The following is a 12,346-nucleotide window of genomic DNA, read 5'->3' on the forward strand; positions in this document are numbered from 1 at the left end:
AATGCAAGTAGAAGAATTTTTATGAACAAAATTAAGAATAAGATTGAGCAAGATAATGTTGTTAAGCTTTGCTTTGATTTCTAGTTGTTTTGGTTACGTATTTCATATTTTAAGCTAGGTTAAGAAATTAGAAATATTAGACAATTGAGATAGTTTGAGTTGACATTGTGCAAAACAAAAGAGGTGACTTGCCTATGCTTCTGCATTTTACATAATTTATATTATTTGCAATGCTACTGTTATTTTTTGGCAGAGATAATCTTGAGTTTTTGTATAATTTATCTTTGTATATTTTTTTTGATCAAGAATTTTATTTTATTAAAGATAAAAGATTTACATCCATGCAAGTCTAGAGTCCATCCAAAAAACACATACCACCCATCCTCAAAACCAACCAAACTGCTGACTAAAAATGTCGTGCTCTGTGAAGTGTACCTGTATCTGCAAACACAATGCACTCAATAAATCATTACAAGCAATGGTTAATAAATTGAAACAATGAAAGACAAAACCATAGCTAATCGACTTATTGCCTCCTAGTAAATGCGAGTATGAAAAATGCTCTCAGATCTGATTATGCAAATTCTAGTGACTTGACTACATCTAGATGGAGGATTTGAATGATTAAGATGCATAGAAAGAATAGCATGATTAAGCTATCTAGCACAATTAAGCTAAGATTTAAGCTAAAATGAGCATGAAAACATTGCTAAAACTGATAAACCATAAGCTAGATGCCTATAGTAACAATGTATAAGATGAAATCAAATTGGGACCCTTTGTGCTCCAAAATGAGGTCTATTTATAGGATTTCCAAGGCTAGGGGTGAGGTGGCAAGAATCAACGGTTGAGATTGATCTGAAGATATCAATGGTTAAATTGGAGGAGGATGGCAAAGGGGGTTGGATTAAAGGGAACACTTGTCATCTCTATGGTGACAAGTGTCAAGAGGCTTCTAGAAGAAGTTTGGATAAAAAGGAACACTTAGTCACAAGTGTCACAAGGTTCTAGAAGATTTTGGATGAAAGGGGACATGGTGGTAGGTAGAATGGGTTAGGTTTAGGAATGGTTAGGTTTAGGAGTGGTAGAAGTTAGGAGAATTTGAATTTAAAAATTCAAATAATATGAAAAGGACTAATTAATTTCAACAACTCATGAATTTGATTTGTTTTAATTAATTATGGGATTTAGAAGAAATTATTTTGGATGGAGGGAATTAATTAATTAAAGGGGTGAAATGAACTTATTAAATAAATGCTTAGATTTATTAATAAGTAGATGAAAGTGGAGGATTTAATCAAATTGCTTAGTGAATTCAATTAAATTGGGGAGGAAGATTAATTAAATAATTGCTTATTCAATTAATTGTCTTCAGACCATTTTTAGGTGTATACAGAAACCACTAGACAAATCACCCTACCAAAACCACTAAAACCATTGTTCTAAGCTCCAAACAAATGCTCAAAAAATCAATTTTATGTCCATCTAAGCTACGAGAGATATCTAAACAACCTACTAAACAACTAACAAACTACACTGAAGGATGAAAAACTAGGGTTTAACCCCAAGGAGCATTATACACAAAAGAAGAAACAAGATTTTTAAACAAAGCTACCTGTGCCTTTCTCCAGCTTCAATGGTTGTCACCTTCCTCTTTCTCTGTCATCAAAATTTGGGTTCTACAAGGATCGCTTCCTCCTTTGCCCTTTGCAATTTAGCCTCAATCTCCATCAGCCTCATGAAAATTTTTAGTGCCTCCTATCCTCAACGAGCCTCCTCTCTGCAACGAGATTTGAAAGGACCCTTCGACCATCTCATAAATACAATACATTTTTGAAACACTTCATGATTCAAATTTCCAATGCTCTCCCGAACCTTGAATCCAACACCAGGGACTGCCCATTCCAAGATTAACTGCATGCCTTCCAAGTAGTCTTGGTGCACAATTGCTGTCATGACCCCTCTCACAACCTCCACCAAATCACCAAAATACAACCCCCACGCCATTATCAGAGAGTAGACATCCATATTTATCAGATACCAGTGTCTTAAGTCGCTAAACGAGTCTTCTAGAATCAATTTCACACATTTAACCAACCTCTCATCCTTGAACAAGAATATTCCATACAATCTTCTTTCTGAAACAGAGCCAAGAAATGGGCATAACTGTTTCCTTGATTTAAGTGTGAAATTTGCTTCCATCTCTTTGCAACTACAATGGCACCACCTCACGTGTTCTCTCCTAGTCACTTTCCTTCCACCATTTTCTCTACAAAAGCATCAAGAAAAGGAAAGAAATGGATTACACCAACCTTCTATCATACAATCAATTCATCCCATAAATGCACAGTACTAAAGCTACATCGTCACCCTTCATGAGAGTCCATTCTCCAAGAACACTGCATTTAATTCGATACCAAGTACACTCCCAATAGTACCAAAAGCATTAAAGGCAATAACATAAGCTGCCAAGTAAGCTGACCAAAGTACTTCCTCATCAACACTACCCCAACATTGGGTTACAAAAGGGTCCAACTCACATGCCACATTGGACAAAAAGTCTGCCACCCCATTCCCTTCCCTTAAGATATGTGAAATCTGAAAATCTTGTAAAGAGATTAACTTTGAATAGATGATTGAAATGAATTTACTTATTTGCCAACATGGAGAGGATCCCTTTGAAATGACATCTATAATTTTGGAGTCTCCTTCTAAGTGTAACTTCAAAATTTTAAGGTTGCAAGCCAACTTGACTGCAAGAAATGTTGCTTGTGCCTCCACCTCATTGTTAGTAAATTTATCTTTATATTATTAATTGAGTTATCAACTATAACAAATTGAAAGTAATCACGTGATTGTGCAAAATTGATATATGTATCATATTTAGAAATACTTGGTAATTTTTTTGTGAGTTTTCAATATTCAATAGCAAAAAGTAATTTAAGCAGGTAAGTGAAGCATAATATGTGTTGTCAAAGTATCTAGTTGCCAATACATTTAAAAAAAATAGTGTTATTAGGAACTAAACCCCTTTATGGTTGGGAGTTTTGATGGTTTCCCTTTGAACGAAGTATTTGTTTGTTAATAGCTTTGTTGGACCTTCAAGTATTGTTGAGAAATAAAGCCTCCTTGGCAAGTTGTGGCAAGTTTTTATGTTTGGTAGAACCTATGGTTTTTTAATTTTTGTTCACTCTCTTTTTATGATTGATATCATTTTATTTTGATATAATTTTTACCAATTGAGCTTGGGAATACTCATCTTTTAACTTTTTTGAAATGATTTTGTTCATTTATATTTGTTTCTTGCTAGGGGTTATCAATGCATCAATAACCTCCAATATTTGAGACAAGTTTCAATAATACCTTTGTCAAAACTCTAAACCCTATCAAGAACTAGACACTTTGTGAGAACTAATTTGAAGTTTTAATTTTTTCTTACAACCTATGTTTCTTCTATCTATGCTTCACTTGTTATTTATGATCGATAACTTTATTTAATGATTTCCCTTTGAATAAGTATGTGTTCATTAATACCTTTGTTAGACTTTTGAGTCCTATCAAGAACTAAACCCTTCATGGCAATTGGTTGGGAGTTGTTATGATTGGTATAACTCACAATCTTTGCAAATTCTCATTTGATCCCTTTTTAGGATTGATAGCATTTTATTTTGTTTCGATTTGGACTAAATTGAACTTGGGGACACTCACCTTGTAACTCTTCTAAAATGATTTATGTGTTTATTTTTTTTCTTATTAGGGCTTGTTGTTGCATCAAGCTTGTCTAATATTTGAGATAGGTTATATTAATACCTTTGTCAAAGGTTTTATCCCTATCAAGAAATAGGACCTTTGTGAGAACTAATCTGAAGTTTTGAGTGTTTCTATAACCTATCATTCTTATGATATATTGTTTGTTATTTCTTTATGACTAATAGCTTTAGATTTTCAAAGCAAGAACAACATTTTGATTTTCATAGTTGTTGCTAGAATTTTTGGATTGTCAATGAAAACTGGATAAAAAAATAAAGACATTTTAGAGTTGGAGACAAGATTATTTTAGCCTTTTAAATAAGAATATTGGATGTGAGTTGAAATTTATTTCAAGGTTAGGCATTTCTATGTTTCAAGCATGTGTGGCATTAGTCTATGATATAGGTGTTACTTGAATCTATTGACAATGAATAAAACATGGCAGGCGTGCAATTTTAACATTATAAATTATTTTTTACTAAGATTATGTGACTTGTGTAATGGTGTGGCTTGGTAACTAAACATTTGTCTGTAAAAAGTAAATCTTTTGTGTATTAGGCCCTATTATATTATACTCAACAATATTTCAAATTAGTCATTTTATGCCATGTGGTGACACTTATTGGCTATGTGGTTTATTCCTTTCATCTCCATGTTGATCCGTTTTAGACTTGGTCAGGCTTTTGGTATTCATAAGCAAACAATGTCTTGCTTGCAGAAGAAAAATTTGCATGTCAACAATGTTTTAGATTGGTGTAGTGATTTTGTGCAATGTGACAACATCTAGTAGCTCTATGGTTTATTCATTTTTTTCTCTATAATGCCCCTTTTTAAAATTTCAAGAACAAATGAAAGAAAAACTACAATTGAAATCAGAAAAAAATTTAAACTATTTTTAAATTATAATTTGAACATCTCAAAGTTTAGTTCTATATAAATAGTTCAAAATAGAATCAACATTAAATACATTATATTAGTTGTACTTGAAAAGGAATTATTTGTTAATATTCAAGTGTTTTGAACCAACTATATCATTTGTAAAAAGTATGGGATACTAATTATGGTACTTTAATTATATAAAAAATTTCATTGCATACATAATATCTAATGAGAGCATTGTATATCAAAAGATGTTTAATATGCATGAGAATTGAATCTATTTAACATATTAAATAATTCGAGAGTACAATGGTGTAAGATTGGAGTAATGCATTGTATAGCAAAAAATGTTTAATATGCATGAGCATTGAATCTATTTAACAATGGTGTAAGATTGGAGTAATGTTGAAAAAAATTGTTGGCAATTGTAGAAGGGCTTTGGGTAGCTTTGACTTTCCTTTCTTTGGCCTCTTCAATCATTATTTTATAATATTATTCAAGAATATATAGCTTTTTGGCAATGAAATAGTTTCTCACACTTTCCACGTCCATATTTGCATAAGATTCTCTATTAGGAAGTCTTAATATAGTGCTCATATAGAGCCCATCTAGTTTTACTACCAATAGCAAAGGCTTTCATAGAAAAAATAAATCACTAAACAAATCACACATTTATTCACTTAAGTTTGTATAGAAGTTGCTAAACAATGCTTCAAATTAGCTTTGACTCCACTATCCATGACCAGTAAATTCTCATATGCTCTTTGTATCCAACACTTGTAGATGCAAACTATTTATTGAATACATTTGAATATGCTCAACTCACTTATTATATTATAATCACCAACTCACTTAATATCATTAAAGATATTAATTAACATTAATTTCTGCCTTGATTCCTTCAACACTTCCAAGAAAACAATGGACTTAGTGAAAAGGTAACATATTTCATTTTTCATAGCGATATTTTTCATGGCGGAAGTGGGAGCAGCTACGGTAATGGGCGAACTCAAATTTCAAATTCTCAGCAAGGCGGGAACCCTGGTTCCAATGGTGGGAGCGGGCAGATCAAAGCTGCTGGTCCCATAGGCGATAAGGATAAGCCTCTGGACATCCCAAAGGCTGTTGTTGACTTACAGTCTAATGGTACTTTGCCAGAGGAGATAGCGGGTTCATTTGGGCTTCTGGGAGAAGGGTCCAATGGGGGCCCATTCCACATGATCACTCTGTTGATAACAGAAGGGAAAAAAAGAAATGGTCGTCCCTTTTTGGAACTAGACCTACTGGTAAATCCTCTCTACCTCCTATTAAGAATATTTCTGACCCTTTTGATGGTAAGTTCGCTATCTCTATCCCTGACCAGGTTCTGGACCATAATATCAATAGTATGTCGAACTCCTTGGTAGGGAAATTTATGGGTTCGCGTCCTAATATTGAAGTTGTAAGGGCTTTTGTCAAACAAAAATGGATCCTCAAGGGAAATGTTGAAGTATCGACTTTACCTAAAGGCATCCTGTCTTTTTCTTTTTCATGCGAAGAAGATAAGGTTAAGATTCTATGCGGGATCCCCTAGATGGTAGGAAAGACAACTCTGGTCCTTAGAAAATGGCATCCGAACCTAAACATGAATGATTCTCTCCTGGCGCAAGTTCCAGTCTAGATAAAGCTACCAGGATTGCCTCTTGAATATTGGGCAGAAAGTATTTTCTCTGGAATAGCAAGCTCCTTTGGCCAGTTGCTTTCAATAGACCCAGTCATTGCTTCAAAAAGAAGACTAACTCATGCAAGGTTCTGTGTAGGAGTAGCCCCTGAAGCAGATATGGCGAAACAGATAGATCTAGTTTCAAAGCTGGGAATTGGGAAACAACACATCGAATATGAATCTATCCCTTTTGCATGCTTCCACTGTAAAAAAGCAGGTCATTGGGCAAAATCATGCCCAATCAAGCTAAAGGTGGAACCTAAGCAGCCTAAACCCCAGATTGAAAATCAAAAGTTGCCAGAGAAAATGGTGTGGCAAGTTAAAAATCTAGAGAATAAGGAAGAAAATCCCAATCGCTTTAATCTTTTGGGGGAAAAGAAGGAAGTCACCTCAAATTCTATCTCTAGTCCCTCAACCCAAGAAGTAGTGAGAAATGAACCAACCAAAGTCAGCCCCTTGGGTAGAACTCAAAAAAAGGAAATGAAAGATCAGAATGATCTTTCAATTGAGATAGTTGAAGTGGTTGTTGACACTTATGAAGGCAAGGAACTGGAAACAAAAGATTACCAACCTGAGGAAGGAGAGATCCCTGACCCCCAAGAAGAAAGGACTGATTCTTCCCTAGCCATGCCAAGTTTTGAAATTCAAGAAGCCCAAAAATGTGCAATTTTGGGTATGAACCTCTCAGACTCAGAACAAAGCTCAAAAATAGTGAACAATGTTTCAACTAATTCCAGAACTCCTAACTAGGGCAATGAAGAAGAAATCTCCAAAATCCTCAACAATATGGAAGTGGCTCCTATGATAGAAACTGAATGGAAGCAACCAAAATATAGGAATAAGAAAGGATCTACTCCCTCAACTTCTCTACTAAGGAAATCCAGCAGAATAGCTCAAGTTGATGTGGGGTATATTTCCTCTTCCCTAGGATGGCCCTCTAACCACAAAGTCAGAGACAAGGAGGCTAGCAAGAACTTTGCATATGGAACCCAAAAGACTCTCAAGGAGCTGGGAATTGGTAAGCAGCTATGAAGATAATCTCTTGGAATATTAGGGGACTCAATAATCCCCATAAACATGATATTATTAGGAATATGATAAGAGATAGTAATCCTGATATTTTTCTAATTCAAGAAACCAAAATGAGTAGAGAAAAAGTTGAATCTTTGAAGTTCTTCAAAAATGGTAATGTTAGTGGTGGTAGTTCTGAAGGTGCTTCAGGAGGCATTGCTACCATTTGGAACCTTAATACTGTTAAAGGTTAGGTCATAATTTAGGACAGTAATTTCTCTTGTATCAAAGTTGAGCATTTAAAGGATGGTACTTCATGGGTTCTTACCAACATTTATGCTCCTAATACCCTAAAGGCTAGAAACTCTTTTTGGAAAAAAACCATTCAGGCTAGGGACAGCTTCAAAAATCTTAGTTGGATGGTTATGGGGGACTTCAACACTCCTTTGAGAGAGGAGGAAAAATTTGGAGGTAGTCCTCCTCAATTGGAAAGTAGGATGGCCCTTATGGATTTTATTAATTCTTAGGCTCTCAATGACTTGGAAATACAGGGTTGTAATTACACTTGGACTAACAAAAGAACTAGTAATGACCTTATCCAAGTACAACTTGATAGGACTCTCATCTTTGATGACTGGTATAGTCAGTATTTCTATTCTTTGTCGGCCCACATACGGGTTGGATTTGATCATTTCCCTATCACCTTCATTGCTAACTCAATCAATAGAAAGAGAAACTTTCCCTTCAGATTTGAAAAAATGTGGACCCTCCATCCCTAAATCAGAAGAAATATTCAGAAATGGTGGAGCATTCAAGTTGAGGGAACGACTATGTTTAAAGTTGTCAAGAAACTCAAAAGTGTGAAGGACAATATACGACTCTGGAACAAAACCAGTTTTGGAAATATATTTGAGGCTAAGAGTAAAATTCAGGAAGACCTTAAAGAAATACAAGATCAGATCCAGAAGGATGGTTTCAGTACTGTGTCTATTGTTGATGAAAACGAGACTCAAAATATACCATGATATTATTGCCAAAGAGGAAACGTTCTGGAAGTAGAGATCGAGATGCATCTGGCTTAAGGAAGGAGATAGGAATACAAGATTCTTCCATATGTCGACTATCAAGCATAAAGCAGTTAATAGGGTGAACAAGCTAGTTGTGGAGAATGGGGAGCTAGTCAAGGAGGATGAAATAAGGAATGAAGCTAAGAGGTATTTCTCAGACCTCCTCAAGAGGGATCATAGTCTGGATGCTGAAGCCCAATCCTCTTTTCTTCAGAACATTCCTTGTCTCATTGATGCTCAAAAGAATGCCTCCCTCTCCTCCATTCCCTCTAACTTAGAAATTAAAAATGCTATTTTCTCCTTTGATGGTAACAAAGTGCCTGGCCCAGACAGCTTCCCAATGTTATTTTTTCAAGATTTTTGGGAGATTGTTGGAATTGATGTTTCCAATGGGGTTAAGGAATTTTTTGGGGCTAGAAAACTCTTGAAAGAAATCAATGGAACTTTTATTGCTCTCATCCCCAAGATTCAAGGTGCCGATTCTTTGGACAAATTCAGACCTATTAGCCTCTGCAATTCATTTTACAAGATTATCTCCAAGGTCCTTACCTCTAGAATTCTAGCTGTCCTTCCTGCCTCAATTAAACACCAGCAAAATGGGTTTGTTCCTGGAAGACAAATTCTTGACTCCATTATTACGGTCCATGAGAACATTCACTCTCTTGTTAGAGCAAAGAAGCAGGGTCTCATCCTAAAGCTAGATCTCTCCAAAGCCTATGACAGGGTTGACTGGTCTTTACTTCAGAAAATCCTCACTTCTTTTGGGTTCTCCTCTAGAGTTGTCGACCTTTTCTCCCAACTTACCACCTCTGCTACTTTTGCTGTTCTTGTCAATGGTTCTCCTTCTACTTTTTTCCAAGCTTCTAGAGGTATTAGGCAAGGAGATCCTATCTCCCCCATCCTCTTCATTATTATGGCCAAATTCTTTGGAAGGACCATGGAAAAAATGGTGTTGCAAGGCTCCTTTAAGGGCCTCCAACCATCCTCTACTGACCTTATCTGCTCCCACCAGCAGTTTGTTGATGACACTATTATTATGGGGAAATCAAGTATTTTAGAAGCTAAAGTTTTGAAGAGCACCCTGTGTAAATTTGCCTCTGCTTCGGGTCAGCTTATCAATTGGGCTAAAAGTGAAGTCTTTTTCATTAATACTCCAGAGAGAAGACAACAGAGGATTAGCAAAATATTGGAGTGTAGGACTGCTAACCTTCCTGCTACCTACCTTGATCTCCCCATGGGAATTGCCCCTCCTGATCCCTTCTGGAGTTCTCTAGTGGACAAATTTCATAAAAAACTTGCTGGTTGGAAAGGGGCCCTCTTAAGTCAAGCTGGCAAGCTCCAACTCCTTAAGGCTACTCTTCAAAGTATTCCAATTTATGCTCTTAGTCTTTTCAGAATTCCAGTTAAGTATGCTGAAGCAATTGAGAAAATTCAAAGAAGATTCCTATGGTCTAGGGTTGAGGATAAGCAAAGAATGTCCTTGGTGGCCTGGGACCAGGTCTGTAGGCCGAAAAGCAAAGGAGGTCTAGGCCTTAGGAGGATTCATACTTTAAATGAAGCTCTCCTATCCAAACAAGTCTGGAGAATGTTTCATTCTGATTCTGAATGGTGCAAAATTTGGTGAAGTAAGTACTCTCTTCTGTCCTCCTCTCTCTCCTCTTTTATCAATTTGGATCTTAGTATTAATGGATCCCACATTTGGAATCATGCCTCTAAATGTAAAGAAAGTATAGCTAAAGGAGTGATATGTAAACTTGGAAATGGTAGGAAAGTAAAATTCTGGGAGGATCCTTGGCTTTTTGATAAACCTTTAATGGACTTCAATGAATGGCCCCCCCATGCTCCCTCCTGTATTAGATCTTTTGGCTCCTTAGTTGCTGAGTACTGGGATGGTAATGAATGGCAGAACATTGAAAGTATCCACCCTAGCCTTTCTAAGCTCAAGATCCATCTGTCTGCGGTATGGCTGAATAATGAAGAGGACTCCCTTATTTGGAAATATGATCCCAAAGGAACTTTATCTGTGTCTTCTATGTATTGTGTCCTTCCCCCCCCCCCTCCTATTAATCCTTATTGGTCTAAAGCCTGGATTAAGGGTCTTACCCCCAAAATCAATTTTTTCTTCTGGACTATCCTCCAAAATAAGATCCTGACCCTTGACAACCTCAAAGGCAGAGGTTTTGCCCTCCCTAATAGATGTGTGTTGTACCTTCAAGACGAAGAGTCTGTGGACCACCTTGCTCTCCAATGTTCCTTCTCAACCTCTATTTGGGAAAGCTTCCTCAAGAGCTTCAGTATTGCTTGGGTGTTTCCTAATAACATTAGAGATATGTTCTCCTCCTGGAATATTCAATGGGCTAACCCTTTTTTGAGATGTTTGTGGTAGCTCTCTCTTCCTCACATCTTGTGGGGTCTATGGAAAGAAAGAAATAACCGAATCTTCAGGGATGTCTTCCTCAATCAAGATATTGTGTTCCAGAAAATTCAATGGTCCATTCAAGAAAATATAGGGATCATTGAGGGTCCTTGTTACTCGAACAATCCACTAGATTCCAATATCTTAAGGGTATGGAATATGAAGATCACTGATGGTCCTAATCTCAACCATGATAAAAGACTTGAAGCTAAGTGGCAAACCCCTCCTCAAGGTTGGCTCAAAGTTAATTTTGACGGTGTTGCCAAAGGTAACCCAGGTCCTTCAGGTTGTCGAGCTATTCTTAGAGATCATAGAGGAATTTGCAAGGAAATGGTTGCTGTCCCTATTGGAACCCAAACCAACCATAAAGCTGAAGCAATGGCAGCTCTTCAAGGCATCATCCTAGCCAAAAAATGGAAATGCCCCTATCTATGGATAGAAGGGGATTCAAATAATATAATAAAGTGCCTTAATGGGACTTCAAAACCTTCTTGGTTGATTCACAACATAATCACCTCTGCTATTGACATTATTAGCACCTTTAAAAAATGCCATATCTCCCACATCTACCAGGAGGCCAACGGCTCTGCTGATTGGGCTGCCAATACGGTGGTTAAAAGTGAGGCAATTACCATGTGGATGGGTGAAAGCGGACTCCTCGAAGATGTCAAACAAATCATTAGCAATGAGCGATATAGAAGCACTCCAAAGACTCTTGATGGACAGGATAATTATGAAAAGTACTGATGTGAGTACTTCAAGTTATTTTAATAATAAAAAAATCACTCATTATAACATCAATGCCATAAAATCTCATGCTTTCTTGGTAATTGTTATAGCTCCGAAAAGCTCTTAGTTTAATCAGCTCTGTAAGTTTCAAAATTTGGCCGTGAGTAGCGACAACATGGGCGGAAATAGGAGGCGATATGAACCAAGTAGTTGTAAAGAATGGAAACAGAAGGAAGAGGTTTGGGGTATTCTGTAGCAAGGTGGTCTCTTGAACTTCATGGAGAGACTCCACGGTCGAGATGGTATGGTAACCAGTCTTTTCTGCAAGAACTGGAAGAAGGGCATGTTAAAAATGGGCGATCAAATGGTTGAAATCGATGAAGATTTAATTGCTCAAGCTACAGGCCTCACCAAGGAAGGTTGCAACTTCTACAGAGATAGGAAGGTCAACAGGGATGCTATTGAAAGGTACCCAGTAACTGAGAAAGAGAAAAAATGATTGGTAAAGTTGAGCAAAACCTACTACCCGCCTAGGGCTTTTGCCAAACCCTGGCGGGAGATTCTTTTTGTTTTAATGCGATATATCACTCTAGATGGTAGGTTTACGAAAGTTTATGGGTATCAATTTGTTCTGTTAAATCACTTTAGGCACAATGATAAGGTCAACTTCCCTTATTTCCTACTTTGTTCAATGAATGCATTCCTTAATGCTTACAAAGAGAATCCTCTAGGTGATACTGCTATGCACCAAGGCCTAATGGTCCTAATTTATGACCATTTAAAGGCCACTCA

Source organism: Cryptomeria japonica, chromosome 8 (genome assembly GCF_030272615.1).
Source record: "Cryptomeria japonica chromosome 8, Sugi_1.0, whole genome shotgun sequence".
Lineage (NCBI taxonomy): Eukaryota > Viridiplantae > Streptophyta > Pinopsida > Cupressales > Cupressaceae > Cryptomeria > Cryptomeria japonica.